This window comes from Nipponia nippon, unplaced genomic scaffold, assembly GCF_047370975.1.
Source record: "Nipponia nippon isolate SJK-2023a ecotype South Korea unplaced genomic scaffold, ASM4737097v1 scaffold_8, whole genome shotgun sequence".
Classification (NCBI taxonomy): domain Eukaryota; kingdom Metazoa; phylum Chordata; class Aves; order Pelecaniformes; family Threskiornithidae; genus Nipponia; species Nipponia nippon.
In genome coordinates, this window is record NW_028262402.1 from 39415255 (window position 1) to 39436257 (window position 21003).

Here is a 21003-nt window from a genome sequence, read left to right on the forward strand (position 1 = left end):
ATTCTATGATTCTATATAGTTAGACAATTGCTCAGCTATCATCACCCCCAGCCCACAACAAAAATTCAAAAGCCTGTGAAAAACCTACCTAGAAAAATGACAGATAATGATCACCAAAGCAGCATGGAACTGTATGATTAATAAAACCCCTGTGAATAGTTTTGGTGGTTCTACTATAACTGTTGGCGTGAAAGCATTTGGTCGTAAGCTCAGTGAAACTAATTACAGCATTTTCATGGCTTTCCATCACTTTTGGTTAGAGTACAAAATACTGTTCAGCTCAAGGGATGGGTTTCATTACCTCAGTTTTAAACAGGTGCAAGCAACTGTGTAAGGTATAATATTGTGTTAGAGCTGGATCTTCCAATATTATTAATGAACTTAGAGAACATTTGACTTTGGTTGCTGTAGTAAATTTTCAGCATATCTGAAAATTAAGCCTTAAATAGCCAACGTGTCTGTAAAAATAGCAGACTGAAGATCATGTAGACAGGTAGCAGTGATAACAAGGAGCAAAGCCAGGGACTTATGGCCCGTGGAGTATCTCCATCAGACTGGAGTCTGAACAGTGTCTACTATAAACAGTTCTCTCAATACTTGGCTCATGAACTCACTGCCTTCTGATAAATCCGTTCCTGGATAGACTTTTTCTATTTGCAAATAAAGAAACCCATAAATATTTATTGAAATGTGGGAACAGTCTAAATGGTTTATAATTTCATGCTAGGAAACAGAATATAATAAATCAAGGTTAGTAGGCAGTAGCCTGCTACTGTAAATGCTTTAAAGATAGTCTTGAAAGAGTGTTTACGTTGTCACTTAAGACATCTTTGGGGTTACTATTCATTGAGCTACTACCTTATGGTAAGCATAAAGTATAGATTCAGCAGGCCAAGTGGATGTTATAATCAAACAGTAATCAAAATGTAGTTCAAAATTTGGAAGTGAGAGACATTATTTTTCCAACCTCTTTTTTTTTTTTTTTCCCCTGTTATCATAAAATCATTCTTTAAAGTTTGATTGATTTTCTAAAAGCATAAATAGAAATGAACATTGTTTCCATTGTGTTCTCATCCTTGCAGATGTTGTACCGCAAGCTCTGGTTTAAAAAATGTAACTTAAGCCACAATTCTTCAGTCTTTGAACTGCAATACAAAGATGATAATGATGCCCTGGCCTTAAAACATCTAAGGCCTGTGTAACAAATAATTTTCATTTATTGAAGGGTATTAATTAAAAGTGTTTGGACAGAGTCTTTTTGTCATTGTTAAAGATTTTTATTTTTTGTAAAAGTTCTCTATATAATAAGCTAGTTTCCAGATGACTTTCCAGATGGTAGTTTGTGGCTGTAGTACAGATAGATAGACACATTTCACAAGTTTAAAGTGATTCTTCTTCAACATGGCAACACCATGTGGTGTCTAGAAATGACTCTCAGTATTTCAGTTAGTACCCTCTCCTCAGTAGAGGTCTTGGATGCTAGCTGAATGGTTTGTCAGTTCATTTGTAGAACCAGAAGGAGTTATGAAATCACTGAGTCTGATCCCCTGGTGAACAGGGGATGAAAATTTTATCCAGTTAATCCTGAACTGAATCTAACAGAGAACACAATATCACATCTGCTGGCAAAGCACAGAGCTATCTTTCAACTTCTTGATTTGTGTTGATCTGTTTTAAAAGGTAAAAATGTAAAGCAAGAATATGCAATGTGCTCTACAAAATACAGACAAGGCATGGTGAAATGATATGACCTTAGGAATGCTTTCCTACTTTATATAAATACAGCCTGTTTTAAAAACAAGCACAAGCTTATTAATGAAACAAGTACAAGTGCTAAACTTAAGGATTTTCAGAAAGGCCTTTGATCATTTTAAAATCCTTGTTAATCTAGCTCTTGGAGTTTTTTTGTAAAATCTTATCTTTTTTGAAGGTGACTTGTGAAGTTACGACATTGCCATTTGCTTCCTGCTTAGGTGCAGACTTTGTTGGCTGGAAGTGTTTCTATAAATGAGTGCACTGCATGCTATTTTCTTTAATATGAGTACAGTTCTTTCTTTGGCACAGCTACAAGACAGAAGTTAACTGCAAAATACATTTTACTGCTTGAATTTCTGTCCATACATGTTTAATAGGATTGGTAGTATATGGTACTGCTGTCATTGAGACAATCCATCAGATACTATCCTATGACATGTGGAAATGGCCAGGCATGATAAGCCACCATACCTTTAGTTATATCTGAACATCTTTTACTACAAAAATCATCTGCAAACTTATGCTTTTCCAGATGGCAATTCAGAATGGGTCTCTCTGGACATACTGGAAAAGTCTGTACTGAAGTCCAGCATGCACAGTCTCCACTCTGCAACATTTTTGACCCTTACTGATGCTGGATACCCTCTCTTTCTGGCAGGAGGCCGCCCTGCAAGGCTTCCCTCAGTCGTCTTCTGCTGCTCACTCAGCCCACACACATCCTGCAGATCATAACCTTTACTCCTAATACCCTAGACAGTACAATCCAGCAATAAATTGGACATCCTCCTTTGCATGTAGAAAGTATAATCATCATGCAGCCATAACCCTTAGAATGGGCTATGCCAAATAACTGTAGGTTAATTACAGGCCAAAAGCAAGTGCTGCTTTATTTACTTCTTGGTTTCTCATCATATACAGTCTGTGTAAACATATTTTTCCAGTTGCTGAGATGTGCAGTGAAACCTAGTCTTGGACATCTGTCATAATTGAAGGCCGCATTTGGATCTTTCTGTCAACTACCAGTCTCAGATAATCTATGTTCTGCCTATACAATTTCCTGTCATACTTCGAGGGGAAATGATATAATATGGTTTTCTGTGATGCTGTGCACTGTTCAGCTGCTGAAATCCTGTATCCCAGACTTGGTCAAGTTCAAGTGCTGGATGAAATGACTCAAAACCCCTAAGCTAAAGCACGCTAATGTGGCTGGTACCCAGACAATGGCAAATGAGTGCAATTCTTACTAGCATTTACTCAGATGTCTCCTGTGCCTTGGGAAAGGGGAGAAATAGGCAAGGCATTTTGAAACAACTAGACCAGACTGAACAAATTAGGAAGGGTAGGAAGGCCCTGCAGAGGGACCTGGACAGGCTGGATCGTTGGGCCGGGGCCAACTGCATGAGATTCAATAAGGCTAAGTGCTGAGTCCTGCACTTGGGTCACAACGACCCCATGCAACGCTACAGGCTGGGGGAGGAGTGGCTGGAGAGCTGCCTGGCAGAAAAGGACCTGGGGGTGTTGGCTGACAGCCACCTGAACATGAGCCAGCAGTGTGCTCAGGTGGCCAAGATGGCCAATGGCATCCTGGCCTGTATCAGGAATAGTGTGACCAGCAGGACCAGGGAGGTGATAGTGCCCCTGTACTCGGCATTGGTGAGGCCGCACCTTGAGTACTGTGTTTAGTTTTGGGCCCCTCACTCCAAGAAGGACATCGAGGTGCTGGAGTGTGTCCAAAGGAGGGCAACAAAGTTGGTGAAGGGTCTGGAGCACAAGTCTTATGAGGAGCGGCTGGGGGAGCTGGGGTTGTTTAGTCTGGAGAAGAGGAGGCTGAGGGGAGACCTTATTGCTCTCTACAACTACCTGAAAGGAGGTTGTAGTGAGGTGGGGGTCGGTCTCTTCTCCCTAGTAACAAGTGCTAGGACGAGAGGAAACGGCCTCAAGCTGTGCCAGGGGAGCTTTAGGTTACACATTAGGAAAAACTTCTTCACTGAAAGGGTGGTCAAGCATTGGAACAGGCTGCCCAGGGAAGTGGTTGAGTCTCCATCCCTGGACGTATTTAAAGAACAGATAGGTGTGGTGCTCGAGGACATGGTATAGATGGACTTGGCACTGATAGGTTAAGAGTTGGACTCGATGATCTTGAGGGTCTTTTCCAACCTTGATGATTCTATGATTCTATGAAATTACCTACTAACTGGAGACAGTATAAGATTCAGAGTAAGACATGGGTAGGATTAGCATGACTTGATCATGAGCTGCATCAAACCTTGTGAGGCTGCTTGCTACTACTTTGTCAGCTACACACAGAGTTCTGGTTTTCATACTGGATGTCACTTCTGATTTTCCTGCAGCCTACAGCTTCCACAGGATGACTTCTGGGATTTCAACAGAACTGAGGTGAAGAAAATATTAGATTAAAAAACTACTGTGTTGGCCTACTGTGTTCAAATCAGGATTTAATAAGTAGCAATGTTTTTATAATATCTTTTGAATATAATTGCTGTTTTAAGAAGCTGATATTTTTCAATGAAAAATTATAATCTGGGGTAGTCTGTTAAAAGTAAAGACTTTACAGTTCAGAGCATATCAATATTATCTTTATTACATAAAAGAAAGTATGATCTTTGTTTTCCCAGTTACCTTATTAAAAACTGGTGATGATTATTATTACTTCTTAAAATAAGATTAAAAATTCAACAGGTCAGACTTAAACCTCATGATCTCTGGAACACTCCTCATGCTGAAAGTTCTGACTGTTCATTTTCATTTGATGAGCTTTTTTCCTATAATACAAGTCTTTCTTAAAAGGTAGCCATATGATTAAAGATGACATCAGTTTTCCATAATGTACTTCCTGTAACTCCTGTGATATCAGGAGATGCAGAAATTCAGAAATTTATAAAAAGACATTGCATTAATTTTAGATACCCAGCCATCAGCATTACACTTAGTAACATTCACAACCTATTGCATAATAAGCATGATGAACTGAATAAATATTTTTAAAGAGCTGACGGCAGTCCATTGAAAACAGTCTGGGAAGACTATATTTGCTTTACTCAAATGAACTGATGAAAATCTAATAATTTCTGACTTCGGCAACAGTTTTCCTCTCTCCATTGTGCCCTGGTTGTATTTCAAGTGGATGAAGCATGCAAGTCAGTCAGCTATTTGGGTCCATAAAAGTGAGAAGGGCTGTAAACTCAGCTCAGCTGTACAAGCAAACCTTCTGTCTGGCATCAATTCCACTTGGTGTAAGTACGAAATCTGAAACAACTGCAGCCCTCATGCTAGAAAATTCATGCAGAGGGGCAGTCAAATGCCCAGATTCTTTATTTAAACTCAAAACATTTTGATAGTGTTAACCACCAGTGCTTCACTTTTGAAAAAGGGATCCCTGATAACATGCTCATCTTCACACTGTAATCTAATAATTGTAAAGAATTTTTATACATCACATCTGTTAATTTAGCTGAAAAATTTTCTTCTGCTTTCTTGCCAGTGTTTTTGCAGTCCCAGTCTCCTGGTGTGGGGGGAGGTGTTTTGACCTTGATATTGTGTTCTATCTATCTCCTTCATCTATGGAAAAGCCTTGGTAAATCTCAGTAGAAAAGGTTATGACAGTCCTGAGAACCTAGGTCTTAATTTTGTTCATGGAATGGTAAGCCGCTCTTGCTTGTCCTGTTCTCTGGACTAGTGCTGAAGCATATACAAATTTGTGCAGACCATTTTACAAATGCAGGTGCCTTTTGGGCTAAACTTTTGCTATGATCAGAATAAACTGAAGTGTAAAATATGTTCTAAGACCTCTCTTCAAAAACTGACAAGAAGCTTAACTTAAGTAAATGAAACAGCTGTATGCCTCAGCAGCAGATGGGTATGCTTGGGATGTTGCATAGCTGAAATCTAATTTAATGTGCTTATCTTAAAAGTGGGCCCATCAAAGTGTTGATACTAGTTTTAAATGTTTAAATGTTGCATGTCAGAGTTTAGTCTTATACTGTGTCACTGTCAAAGGTTACAACAAAAAAAAGATCTCTGCCTTTTATTTCTGCACGGAGCTACCCTGGGCTGCAAAGGCAACAGGGCTGGAAAGCCTGGGTTGGTTGTCATAACCCAAGTTTCTGCTCTATCAGAGGATGAAAGAGAATGCATTATATTACATTTTTCTTCACTGCAGAGGGCAGGGACAAATAGACAGATGTTCCTCGAAAATATGGCAATAGCATGTGGAATGGTTTATTTTTTGTTGTTATGCCAAAGCCAATACCAACTATGTAGTAAAAATAAATAAAAAATCCATGTAGAAACAGGGTACTGTTTCCTCTCTCAGGGTGAATTTAGAGCTTCTTTCACAGGCATGACTGAAATACTTTCATTACCCATAGTTCAGTGCAGGAGTAGTATCTCAAAATTTTGACTGATTAAGCAAGAGAACACAAAGAAAGAAAGTGGACTATCTCAATTCACCTCAATTCTTCATCTCTTCCATGAGATCCTACTGACATAGTCCAGCTTAAGAAGTGAGCCACAGCTGAAAATCCCTTTGCTCCAGTATCTTGATTTCTAGGTATTTTCCCAACTGGAAAAGGAAGATGACTGTTTTTATTCCATGTGGGATACCTCTCTTCAGCCACATCCTGACAGGAACAGGCATGCTGAGAGACATTTGTCTTGAGGAGCCATTAAACTGGCTACTGTTCTTTGAAATCATGTTGAAAACTATACTGGAAGAGATTACAGACCTATTGTAGTGCTGGTGTACCTGAACCCACAGAAACAATCCTCTCAGCACAGGCTTTTGTCTTTGCGTCAAAAGTAGAGCTATGTCATGCAAGTTCTATGTAGTGGGGAAAACACGCGGGCACTTTTCATGACCAAAGAACAGAATCATTCCATGTCCCTGGCAGCTGGAGGTGGCGGTGCCACAGTCATGTAGATGAGTGAGGCTCAGCAAGCAACAGCAGGTGAACACAGGGACCTGTGCATGATATCTGTGTATCTGTGATAGAAACAATGTAATTGTACTAGCTATCAGAGGTTCAGCAATTTCTTTTTGTTTCACCATTGAAAAAAAAAAGCTTTTTTGTCCATTTTTAATCATCTGGGGAAAAAAAGAAAAACCAAACAAAAAACCAAAACAAAAGCCAAAGACCAAAATGCAGACCAGAAGAGCTATTCTAATAAAAAAAAAAAAAAAAGAGTTTTGCTTCTGTAAGTTTTCTCTTACAAATTTTGAGAAAACTTAGCATGGACAAACCACTGGGGGACATCTCTGCCACTACCTTGTGAGGTTAATCCCAACATGTACAGAACCACAGGGTAGTTGAGGTTGGAAGGGATCTCTTAAGATCGTCTAGACCACGCCGCCCTGCTCAGAGAAGTTTTAACCACAGCAGATTGCTTGGGTCATTGTCCAGTCAGATTTTGAGAATCTCCAAGGATGGAGACTTCACAACATCACCGGGCAGCCTGGTCCAGTGCATGACCAACCTCACCACAATGAAGCGTTTTCTGGTGTTTAGGTGGAATTTCCTGAAATTCAGTTTGTACCCATTGCCCTTTGCCCTTTCACTAGGCATCACTGAGAAGAGTCTGGCTTGTCTTCTTTACACCCTTGCATCAGATATTCATACACATTAGTAATGTCCCTCTCAACTTTCTCTTCCCTAGGCAGAACAGTCACAGCTCTCTCCTCCTATGAGACATGCTCTGGTCCCTTAATCATCTTCTTGCCCTTCACTGTACTTGCTCCATTATGTCCATGTCTCCCTTGTACTGGGGAGCCCAGAACTGGGCCCAGCACCCAGATGTTTCTCACTAGTGCTGAGCAGAGGGGAATGATCACTTCCCTTCACCTACTGGCACCTTTCTAACACAGTACAGGAGGCTGTTGGTCTTCTTTGTTGCAGGGGCACATTGCTGACTCATGATCAGATGTTGTCCATGAGGACCCTCCAGAACCTTCTCTGCAGAGCTTTTTTCCAGCCAGTCAGCACCCAGCATGTGCTGGTGCATGGGCTAATTCCTCTCCAGGTGCAGGGCTTGGCATTTCCTTGTGTCAAACTTCATGAGATTTCAGTCAGTCCATTTCTCCAGTCTGTCCAGGTCCCTCTGGATTGCTAAACTACTCAGCTGGTCTAGCAACCAATCCTGCCAGTTTTGTGTCATCTGCAAACTTGCTGAAGATGCCCTCTGTCCCATCGTTCAGGACATTCATGAAGATATTAAATAGCATTGGCCACAGTATCCACCCCTAGGGCACATTGCTGGTGACTGGCCTGCAGCTGGACTTTGTGCCGCTGACCACAATTCTTTAAGCCTGGCAATTCATCCAGTTTTCAGTACACCTCACTGTCCATTTATCTGACCTGAACTTCAACAGTTTGTCTACATGGTTGTTACAGGAGACTGTGTCAAAAGTGTTACTAAAGTCAAGAGTAAATGGTATGTACTGGTCTCCCTTATCCACTGAGCCAGTCACCTTGTAGAAGGCTATCAGATTGGTAAGCATGACCTCACCTTCATAATAGCGGTCCTTACTGCATTACAGAGGAACATCCTCAAAGAGGACCCCTATCTTCAAGTTAGTTATTATCTATGAAAGTGGACTGACAACTAACTCTCTTGATTACAAAAAACCGCCAATTTAGAATTGTTTGCTCCAGGTTATGTGAAAGGTCAGCGGCAGAAAAGGAACCAGAATGCATGTTTCATGACCAAGACTTTTTCAGTGCCATCTTCACTGCTTCCTAAAACCAAGAAATGAATGAGAGTCACCATATTAAAGAAAAAAACCAACAGGCCCTGGAAACATTGATCTCAGGGTTTTTTCGCCTTTAAAATAGTTATAGAGGCTTGTTATTCCTCTCTTCTTTTTCATTGCCTCAGAGAAAATTATCATCCTTGCAAGCATCCCTTTGTTCTGTCTCTGTTTGTATTTTTACATATCACAAAGTATTGTCATGAGGTATTAACTTGGTATCAGGCCACTGAATGCTTGAAAGATGATAATTTTGAGCCTTTGGCAATATATGGGATCCTTTCTGTTCACCTGCAGCCACTTGGGTTCTACCTCACAGCAGACTACTGCAGTTGCAGTGGCACAGGCAGAGAGCCCGCATTGCGCCAGTCGCACACACAGCATTGTAGCAGCAATTGTAATAGTTGTATGTCTCTTGTGGGCCATATGCAATCTGACTGCTGCATTCTCATTGCTACAGCAGTTCTAATGAGAGCTTTAAGGTAGTGCTGAGGGGAAGAAAATGCATGGGCTGTGGAGAAAAGTTGCAGCAGTTCTGCAAGAATGTGCTTCCCTCTAACTAGGAGAAGTATCCTATGTTCTTGTTTGTTCATTGTTAATTTTTTCCTAGGGAGAGAAGACAAAATCCTTATCCATCACACCTGGTTCCACATCAGAATCAACAACTGAAGGAGAGGGAAATGAAACATTAGCAAGATCCTTCAGAGTAGGCCAGTAGGTCAGTTGTAAAGAAAAGCTTGGGATGTGTCCAGGCTGACTAACAAGGCATTGTTGTGTCATTCATGTGTTCAGGTTTGAAAGTAGTGGATGACTACAGGAAATATGGAATTAGGTATAAATGCTGCCTGTGCATTAATGAACATAATGGAAACACATTGTGAAGTGTGTAGGAGTCGTGATTTAAAAAGGCATTTTCCCAGCTTTCTCAAACAGCAGTGTCTGAGATGATGTTACTGGGAAATCAGAGCCATGTCTTAGGTAAGGTTTACAAAACTCTTTGTAACCAGTGTGGTTAACACCGTTCTCTATAAATCTATTTATGATTTTAATAAATCACTCAGCTCTGTTAAGCCAATGGAGTTAGTTGGGGTTAACTGAGCAGAATTCGACATACATGGTCTTTGCAATGACACAGCTGAGAAGAGACAATTAGCTTGGTGCTTCTCTTTACAGACCCTGGGGCAAAGTGAAAGATCTACAAATCACCAATATAATGTGTGTGCACGTTTAGATACAGTGCTGTATGAAAAGAGAGTCCTGGAAAATAATGCCAAAAAAACAGAAAAAAAAATGGTAGTGTCAACATTTCAATTGTAGATGATTGGGATGTTGCCAACTAAGAAAAGGAGCAGAAATCTTAACAAAAGAAAAAAAATGTTTATAGAAGAAGAACGAGATTCTTACCATTACTCTGAGCTGTTGAATATTTGAATGCAAACATAGTTCTCACTGCATTTTGTCTAGAAAATAAAAGGTAGATTAATTGTGACTTCTCTCTACCTTTAGCAGCGTAATACTCTGCATTTGCTCTTCAGCAATACTAGCTATTCAAAGCAGCATTTGGGTGGCTGGAAGCATATCCTGTGCCCCATACCACTGCCCGGAACACTAACCTGGGCCTTGAAAAGCAAGTCCGATGGTGACATGGCACCCTAGAAAGAAGTGAGTGAGATAACAGGACTCATTTCCGAAAAAATCTCATAGACACCTGGGCCAAAGAGCATGGCATTGAGTGGGTATATCACATCCCCTATCATGCACCAGCCTCCGGGAAAATCGAACGATACAATGGACTGTTAAAGACTACACGGAGAGCAATGGGTGCTGGGATGTTCAAACATTGGGATACACATTTAGCAAAGGCCACCTGATTAGCCAACACTAGGGGATCTGTCAATTGAGCTGGCCATGCCCAATCAAAACTTTTACATACTGTAGAGGAGGATAAAGTCCCTGTAGTGCACAGAAAAAATATGCTGGGGAAGACATTCTGGGTTACTCCTGCCTCAGGCAAAGGTGAACCCATTTGTGGGATTGCTTTTGCTTAACAACCCGCCTGCTGGGTGGATAAGGCAGAAGGATGGGGAAGTCCAACATGTACCTCAAGGGGATTTGATTTTGGGTGAGAATAGCTAATGAACTGAATTGTATAATGCTAATTGCTATATAATACTGTATGTCATCACTAATATGGCTGCTATGTGGCATATCAACAGTATTACAGTAAGAATCACCCAGATTAATGAAGAATGAACCTTGATGAAACTGAGTGAAGTGCAGTGGTGATGGAACCAGAACTGGCTTCAGCATGAAACAATCCAACACCACACACCATCTCTTCTTCCCTGAAAGACTGTTATGACCAATGGAGCCCAAAGTCATGGACTAAATGAACTCAACAAACATTTTAGACTGGTGGCGCATAGACTAAGGAAATGATACCTATATCTATATACCAAAAGACTGGAAAAGTGGTGGTGATTAATTGGAATGTGTTGGGAAGTGTAAGACCTGGACATGACATAGATGGTATAGAATAAGGGGTGGATACTGTCCTGGTTTCAGTTGGGATAGAGTTAATTTTCTTCCTAGTAGCTGATATACTGCTGTGTTTTGGATTTAGTATGAGAATAATGTTGATAACACAGTGATGTTGTTGTTGTTGCTAAGCAGTGCTTACACTCGTCAAGGACTTTTCAGCTTCCCATGCTCTGCCCAGGTGCACAAGAAGCTGGGAGGGAGCACACCCAGGACAGCTGTCCCAGACTGGCCAAAGGGCTATTCCATACTGTATGGCATCATGCCCAGTATATAAATTGGGGGGAGTTGGCCAGAAGGGGGGGAACACTGCTTGGGGATGGGCTGGGCATTGGTTGGTGGGTGGTGAGAAATTGTGTTGTGCACTGGCTTTGTACATTATTATTATTATTATTATTATTATTATTATTATTATTATTATTATTATTATTATTATTATTATTATTATTATCATTATTATTATTGTTGTTATTATTGTTATTATTATTATTATTATTATTATTATTATTATTATTATTATTATTATTATTATTATTATTATTTACTACTGCTACTACTACTATTTTACTTTATTTTATTTCAATTATTAAACTGTTCTTGTCTCAACCCACACATTTTCTCACTTTTACACTTCCGATTCTCTCCCCCATCCCACCAGGGAAGAGGGAGTGAGGAAGCGGCTGTGTGGTGCTTAGTGGCTGGCTGTGGTTAAACCACGACAGTGTTTCTAGCATTGTTTTTCAGCACAGTGCAGTGACTGCTGAAGGTAGATATGCTGCGGCTGCCGACAACACAGGTAGCCAGCAGTTCTGCTCAATCACTGGGAAATTCTAGGAGCTCTGAGTATGAATCAAAAAGAAATAAAACAAGACAACAATGCCAAATGTGTAGGCCTTGTCACCCTCAGTGTGCAGTTAGCTTTGATTCTAGGGAGCCTGGAGGAAGCACACGCAAATGCTGTGACTTGAGGCACAGTGGGCTTGGAACTGGTTCAGACACTGGGGACTCCATGCTCTCTGGAGGGAAATGGGATGTATGTACCACTGTTTTCTATTGTTGTAGGTGAGAATATAAAAGTGATTGTTCCCATCTGTGGAAAACCGCACTGGACAGCACCGCCAGAGAGTGTCCTTCCTCCCTGTGATGTGACCATAGTTTATTCAATGCAGTTCATCACACTGATGTCTGTGCAAGCTGAATGTTGGCTTATCTGATGTTTCTGATCCTGAAAGACAGAAGAGAGCTGATAACACCTCACATATTTTCTCTTCAGTCTTCCCTTTGCTTCCATCACACACAGTGTGTGTTGCCTATAAAGCCTGCTACAAGGACATGAAGAACTAGCAGTGGCATGCAGGCTGCGTTAGCTGCAGCTATCTGACATTGTAAAGAAGTGGGGGCAGAGATCAGTAGGCCAAGATACCACAATAGGACCTTATCCCCAAGGTACCTGAGGTAGGAAACCAGTTCCCACCACCTTCACTGCACACAAGCTCTGCAGTGCCTTGAAATCAGCTGCAAAGCTAAAACTGAGCTTGGGGCCCTGAAATCTTACTGTGGTTTGGTTCTGCTATCAGTGGAGCACAGGCTTAACTGATAGCAGGAGGTGCCAGCTGAAAATGGAGTTTGCCAGAGACTTTCTCAAATTCAAGAGCAGACGAAGGCCCAAGAATTGGGGACATCCTTACAAATGACTTGACTGGCATGGCTGGGTTTCAGCAGAATCAAAATCAGAGACCAATAGTAACCTCTACTAAAGGGCTCTGTATCTCCCCCTAGACAGCATCTGGTGCAAAATGTGCTTGCAGTCATCTTCAGACATATGCACATATATACATACATTTCATGGTAACAAATTCTGGCCTGGCAGAATCACAGCATCTTTAAAAAATCACAGTATATTATAACATGCAATTAAGCCATCTGCATTTGAGCCCAATTAGTCCCACAAAATTTTCTTTAATAAGTTAAAATGCACAGTAACTTCTGCTCCCTTTTTAGTAGCCAGAACAATCTTTTGCACACCTAGAGATCATAATATTTTGTTCCGGTGTGTATAATCACATTCCTGTAAAAGAAATTCCATTATACAGCAGAGTTCTCTTTTCTTGGCTGTTGGAGTCTAACACTTGAAATAATTTTTTTAAATGAGCTGATCATAAGGAAAGGAATAAGTCTGTGCTGTATTATTCCACTGTGAATTGTCAGCACAGCACAGAAAGACAGGATGTATTCACTGTCTGTGCCGTTTGTTGGAGTATACGTGTATAGGAACTGATTTCTTCCCCATTAATTTAAACTGAGTTATTTCTTATCTGTAAAGGCTGCAGAGAACTGAATGCCTGGTCTGAGTGGTGGTGGGAAGGGAGGCAAAGCTATACTAGCACCTGGAAAGTTCCAGGAGAGTAGGAAACATGACACAGGCATACCCAATGACTGATGCACATATAGTGGGAAAGTCCAGGGCCCAGGGCAAGCCCAGGGCATGTGAGCAATTTGCAGCTCATTTCCATGTGAATTTTTAAAACTGTTGTACCTACCTATTATATGGATACAGTCAGTTGTTACAGGCAAACACTGGGCATGGCTACTATTGTGCCTACTTCTTATCCTCCCATGGACAGTGCAGTTCAAACCTGAGTGCTGTCACTTAGGTGCTCTGTTCACGTGGTTTCACCCAGACACCAGAATTGGTGCTCATATAAATATCTGTGCTTGTATGAGCATCCATGTTGCTCTTGAACTGAAAAATAGTCCCACCAAAGAAGGGAAGGGATGGCTGGAAACATATCCTGTGCCCCAGCCTTTTGCAATGCTGATAGGATTACTAGTGGTTGAAATGGTGCCTTCCCACAGGGATATAGGGAACAATGCTGAACAGGGACCTATGGATACATCTAATTTTTCTTTTCAGCTCTGAGTGTAACCACAGCTCAGTGGGGTGGTCGTCGCCATGTTTATATGGTTATAAAGGCAACAAATATTTATCTATTATATTTTTTGATAGGTGGAAATAAATAGCGGATGTATTGCATGGTAATGAAGGTGAAAGATGTTTGCAACATTCAGCTGTGTGCCTCCATCTTTCATTCTTCCTTCCTCAGCAGTGGTTTCATGCTCAGCAAGCATATCGTGGGCATATGCCTGTGTACTCATGATATTCCTTACCCAGATTTCCCAGACAGCTGGGTCTTGAATCTAGTTAGATGACTCTGAGTTTTCATCCTGAGACAAGCAGTTCATTTTACCCTGACTGTGAAAGGAAAGTGGCTGTCTTCTGTGCTGCCTTAAATCCTCATTAGCTTCCCAAGTGGAAAAGGGAATATATGTATGTTTCCAAGCTGTTTAATTAACTATAGCTGTTGCATCTAATGACTCTAGCGGTCTTTTTGAAATAAAAATAAAAATGGAGGTCAGAAGTGTGTAACTGATGGTGTGTGGAAATAAAACAATAAAGAAACCAGAAGAAAGATGGAAACTGCCTTGTTCTGGGCTCTTCCCGGTCTGAAACTCAACTGCAGGTAGCTCCTGAAGCATCTGCCTGGCAGGTACACATGGCCTCCTTGTTATCAAGCAGTAAGAAAATCTCTGAGTGATTCAATCATGCAGCTATTCATGTTGATGCTGTTAGGTTTTTCTCATCTTCACCAAGCTGTTCAGTGTGAGATCCTCATCACAGGGTGTAATGCTGTTCCACTGCCTTGGAAGCTGGTGTGAATTTCAGGGATCAGCATGCCTGGACTGAGGCAGCTTACACTCTAATACAGGCACTGCTTCTTGGTCCATCTCTCTCAAGTCATTTGTACCGGTATTGCTGCTCTCCTCTCCCAGTCATGGTTTTACAATGTCTCCATGGCAACTACAGCATCTATACATTTGGTAAAAAAATTATTCCCATTAAAGTGTTTTCAGTTGTGTTAGTGCTGAACCAGGAAAATCCAGGACAGTCAGCATCACATGGACAGGCAAGTGTCTGCAAACCACAGCAAGTCCCATTCTGTGGATGGGAGAAAGTAATGACTGATAGAAGGCTCTTTTTCCTGTGAATTCATTGTTCCTGCCTGGGCACCTAGCTGTGACTGTGAAATGAAGCTGTTCTCCAAGTGTGTACATGGGAAATAGCTAGTCTTACAATGTCTGAGAGCAGCATCTGAGGTTTCAAGCAAGAAATTAAGATTTGCATATTGTGTTTTGCAACATGTTTCAGAATTGGCCAAAGCCTGCCCATTAAGCCCCTCTGGATTGATGAACCTTCTCTTTTATTCTTATTTTTCCTTTTTAAACTCTCCAGGATGTAAGGGTAGAGAGGTCAAGTCATCGCTTACCTGACTTGTATTTTTTTTTTTTGTCTTTTTCTACTGAGAATTATACATTTATCCATGTTGCTAGGTTTCTTCAATTGTCTCTACAAAGTATGGCCATAAATTGTGCATTCATTTTACTCTTCCCTGTAGCAGCCAGTTTGAAATCCATTGGGCAATGTAGGAAACAAGACAGCAGTCATTGATTTTGGTGAAGTCTTCATCAAAAGTGCCGTTTTACTTTTGAAGTTTATGTCTCTCTCAGATGTTGGACTTGCAGTTTCACATAACAATAACTGACTGTTGATTATGTTGATTATGTTGATTATTAGTACTGCAAAACTTCTGAGGCATTACTGTGGGCTGTAGGAGAGGCACACTGAACCTGTGTGTTACTGTGGTGTGCTTTCTTTGGCATGCTGCCACTGTCAGGGTGCATATCCAGAATAGTTCAGAGCAGTACACTGGCTGCTGGTTTGGGTCTGAGGAAGACTGGTGCTCATCACCAGTTTCGTTATGCACTCAGTGTGCTCAGTTATGTGCAAGTGGATGAATGTCTGCTTGGTGTGGTGCTCTCTCTCCTGGTGAGGGATTGAAGAATGGCTGGGAGACTGTGAAGGACAAATCTTTTATAGTTCATCAGCTTTTACTACCCATATAATAATGTAGCTCAGCAAACAGAAGTGAACTGTAAAATGTGACACTGTTTACAAATAATTGCTGATGGCAACAGTAAAGAAACTTTGTTCATAATAAGGAGAGATGCCATAATTTACCCAAGATGGCCTAAGATAGGTCTTGCTTATATCAGATTTTTTTATATCAGCAGGATATACAGAAAAATTATTACTTATTTATTTTAAAAGGCTTTCTGTAATGATGTGGAAGAGCTTGACAATGTTGTATATAGAATATTTTCTAATGCAGTGCTCTGTTCTTTGCTCTCTCGAGTAAAAACCATGGACAATACAAATATACTTGGGAATTGCTGTTCATGCATAACAACCATACTATTTTTTGAGGTGATACTGTTCAAAAACAATAGATGCTCAACTGAATTCTGATAAACTAAATATTACGTGATTTTTAATCTGCTGACATGTCATTTGCTGCACAAGGCATTAGAAATATTAAAAACCTGAATTTGAGAACAATTTGACTAAGATTTTTTTTGTGTGTGATTTTGCATACCTGCACAATCACTTACTTGAGTGGAGCATTTTATATAATTGTCTGGGGGACTGAATCACAATTCGTTCAGAAAGCTCTGTCTGTGGATAATAGGTATATTCAGATACATGCTTTAACATGATAGTTTCTAGTTGGCTTGCTATCCTGAGGAACCACCTCCCTAGAGCTGCCTGTTCAGGTGGCATCCCTCTGAGGTTTTTCACTCTTAAAGGAAAAAAGCTAAAGAAGAAATCTGCAGCCTAGTCTCACTGGATTAACTTAAACCATTTTGCGTCACCAGCACGGCCAATGAAATGGAGTCTTTCACAGCCTGGGACACCAGTGGGACATCCTGTTTCAGTATAGAAATCACCCCCTTGGCCCCCCACCTCTCCACTAATAAAACAAAGGAACCCAAGGAATAATCTCTGGCCAAAGAGGCTGCTCAGGCACTGATTGTCACCCTGGCACCCAGCCAAGCCCAGTGTGCTGCAGAAATGGGCCCAGGAGGGGAGTGACTGGAAAGTAGTCAAAGAGCACCAAAAAGGGAAGTCATTAAACTACCACCACCACCAAAACTCTCATTTGTTCAGTTTTCCTTTCTTCTTGTTCTCCCCCCTTTTTCTTTTCTTTTTTCTTTTACTTTTTTTAAAGAATGAATTCAATACAAAACTTTCCTTTGGGCTGTAATGAAAGTCCAAATCCACTTATTTCTATCACCCCAGCGCTGCTGCTGTTGCTCTTTTGTTTTGGTCTCATTTTTTATGAACTTTTGCATAACTTGACTTCCTTATTTGAAAAATAATAATAAATAATGACTAGACTGTGAGTTTCTGGCAGAATGAAAGGAAAGGTTTTGTAAGCAGCATGAGTCTTGTAAGTGCCTTTGTGATGATACCCTTACAGTTGCAGAATGGTTTATTTGTTCTCTTTTGGAATATAATGGGGAAAGGGGAGAATGACATTTTTTACTGTTTGAGGGCGGGGTTCCTGCTGGTGGAACTGATGTCAATACACAGAAGAGAGTGAAGTCAGGTTTATTTATTCTAGCTGAGAGTCTGTTCTTTAATTTTTTTTTTTTTTTAATTCAGAAGAATTTGGAGAAAGTAATGTTGAGCTGTAAATAAGTAGAGTGTGAGTACACTGGGAAATTGGAAGGGATGCTGTTATAATTAAGATTTCACCTCATAAGATTAAGAAAGCATTAGAAGATGCTAAAACCTGTGCTCAACAGAGCTCTGTCTTTTCAGACAATAAAGAAAAAATTGGCCAAAACCCCAGTGGTTTGTGTGCTGTGCGACTCAAAAAAAAAAAAAAGTAAAATAACACCCAGTCTGTTTAGCAAAATAAGTGATTTGTAACAATAAACAGACCACATGATAGTAATGGCTCAACAGTGGGGGCCTAATAAGCAAAACTAATGAAGCAAGTAATGAATGTTTTGGCAGATGATGGAGAGAGATGTTAGATAATGTTTACTTTTCCTTTTGCTAAATACTGTTTTTAATTAGCACCAGGGTGCTTCCTCTATAGCCATTTGGAGTGCAGCTTTGGGATGGCTCCTTTGATATAACACAGCACTTTGGGTGGCTGTTCACTTGTCACCACTTGACATTGTGGAGGAAAGATGCAACTTGAGACATTTCCTAACATATGGCCCAAAAGGAAAAGCTTTTAGGGGAGGGGAAGAAACTTGGGGTGTCACTGATCAAAAGTATTGTACTGGATCTAAAAATACCCTCTGAGAGTAGGCTTTTGCCTGGCTGGCACAGCCACATTTTTTATGACAATCTGGTAAGTCTTCTGAACAGATGAGGAACACCCGTTCGGTGCAGCAAAGCCTTGGGCTTTTTGAGAGTGGCTGTATTTTGTATGCAGTGCTTGAAGGGTCGGGAGCAGGGGAGAGGAGAGCAGGGGGGCTTTCTGCATGAAGGGAAAACTATAGGTACCACCTGCAGATGTGTACCTGAAGTGCCTCCTATGATCATAAGTTTTTGTGATTCATGCTTCACTGCAGATGAGATTTTATACAGAAAGAGGAACTTTGCAACCTAAATCTGAACTTAACTCTGCAGGGAATCCTTGTTTTTAATGCATTTGCTTACTGGGTCAAAAAACTTTAGCTTAAGCTAAGGGGTAATGCCAGGTTGAGCCATTTGAAAGACAAAAATATATTTGATTGCAATGCCCTTTTATTGAATTATTATTTTTGCACATATAGAGAAATTTCTGAAATCTGCTTCAGATCAGCTCTTTGGGCTTCTTGTTCCCTTCTTCCCACTCACAGCCCTTCATGTAACAATTTAGTAATAAACGCTCTCCTAATTAAATCTTTCAAAATACAGCTTATACAAATTCATTAGCTGAATGTGTAAGATATGCATGAAAATGTATTTGGGTAAATGTATTATGGACACCCAGCTTGCCCTTCACACCCTTCTTTTTCCCCCTAACCATTGATATTTATCCACCTGTTGGTGTGCGGTACACCTGTGGCTTTTTGGCAGTGAGTATGGTCACTGTGTGCGTGACTGCAGCTGGAGCTTTAAAGAGGTCCCCTTGTTACCTTCATGGCAAACTTTCAAACTGGTCTCCTGCTGCTTGTAGACATTTTGTGTATTTTTAATTGTTTCTGGATGTTGTAACATGCTTAGTCACCAAAATAAGAATTAAAGCCATTGCCATTTAAAAAGAAAATGCATGCAAGTCATGTGGACACCAGTTTGTGTGAAGAAGCAGAGATGAGGTATTTCTTGCAGATAGGTGTTCTTATAGACACATGCTTTCCAAAATATTACAGTCCTACTGAAACTATTGACTTGAGCTGTAGCTGGAGAGCAGTGCTGCTGAAAGTCTGGTCCCCAACTGACTTTTAAGGAGGCATCTAAATCTGCCAGAAGAGGTATGAGCACAGGGTTTGCACCTAGGCACCCAAAACCCATCTTCAGGTTAAGTTTTGTAGTTGAGTGCAGCATTCCTTAACACATATATCTCCAAAAGGATTTGCAGGCCTAGATTTCAGATCCTTGTAAATAAATTTCTGGCTATAAAATCAGTGCATTTACAGGGACCACCTAGTAACACATATCACCAGGAATGGTGTACGCTTCCACACTGCTGGCATTTAGCCTTGTCTCCCAAGTGGAATTCTTTTGTGTCTTCATCAGTTTTGTTTTTCACAACCCCTTTGGCAAGAAGCTCAGCCAGACTCTGTTCAGCTGTTGCACAAAGAAAGCAGTTCCTTTTGGAAAAGGTGGGGTTTGGTGGGCAAGGCTTAACCTGTGGCCAGGGGAGGTGGACATTAAAACACTCAGAGTCTGTAAGTGATAGCATCACAGTACACATCATTGTGCTCACATATTATTTGATATTTACAGAGCCTGTGACCTCAAAATATGGTTCGGTTCCTTTGTGTTGCCTCAGCAGATCTGCCTCTCTGAGGATTGACAGCAAAGAGCTGACTGTAGGCATTTACCTCTAGAGACAATGACGTAAGGTGTTTCTTACAGCAACTTTCTAAGCCTCAGTGCTGTGAATATGAGAAGATGTAGCATGGAGTGTCTCCAAAATAGGCCAGACAGTATGTGTGCTTAAAACTGTACAGGAACTGATGGTGTCTAATTACAAACACCACTGACTCTTGCACATGTTGCTTAAGGTGGCTGGATGCAGCCTTCCTTGCAAAACCTCCATAGTTGCCATCAATATCTGTTCACACCAAACACTGGTGGCTACTCCTGTCTACTCCTACTCCTGGCTACTCCTGTCTTCAGGACTTCAGGAGAAGGCTAGGTGCAGAGGCCACCATAGATTAGTGTAGCTTCAGCTAATCAAGCATATGGGTCAAGCAAATGAAAGGAGGCAATCCACTGTCTAATCTGGAGTCAGCACAACAACTTTAGTCTCCTTGTAGAGCAACAAATGAGAATGGACAGAAGACTGAGGAATGAGGCATGTTTTTCTAGTGGAAGCTAGTGGACTTCTAGTGCCTGCACTTTCTTCTGATCAGACCAGTACTCCTTCTTTTCCTCACAACAATGAACAATGACATGCCTATCTGGTGGGCAACTCGCATGTGCAGATGAGAATTTTTAAGTCCAGTCCTTGATGCTGAAACAGATCAAACACTGGTAAGAGAACTGCAATTCCCTTTCTTCAAAAATGTCAACGAGATTCATAATGAAACTTTTCTGGAAGACATGAAAGAAAGAAAGCTAAAGGGCTAAGGACATGTTTGCAGTATATAGACATGTGTTCAATGTGCTAACCACATACCAGGCTTTACAGAGTCAGACTCTCCTCTTAAAGCTCTTCCACAAGGTTCTACCCAAAAACCTGTCTTGGACTGGGAAAGTCTTCAACAGGAAAGTTTTTAAAAACGAAGGCATGTCCACAAACTATTTCCATTTCTGATGCCTAATATTTTTCCATATGAAACAACCTTTCTTGGTTTGCTCTGTTTTGTCATACTTTTCT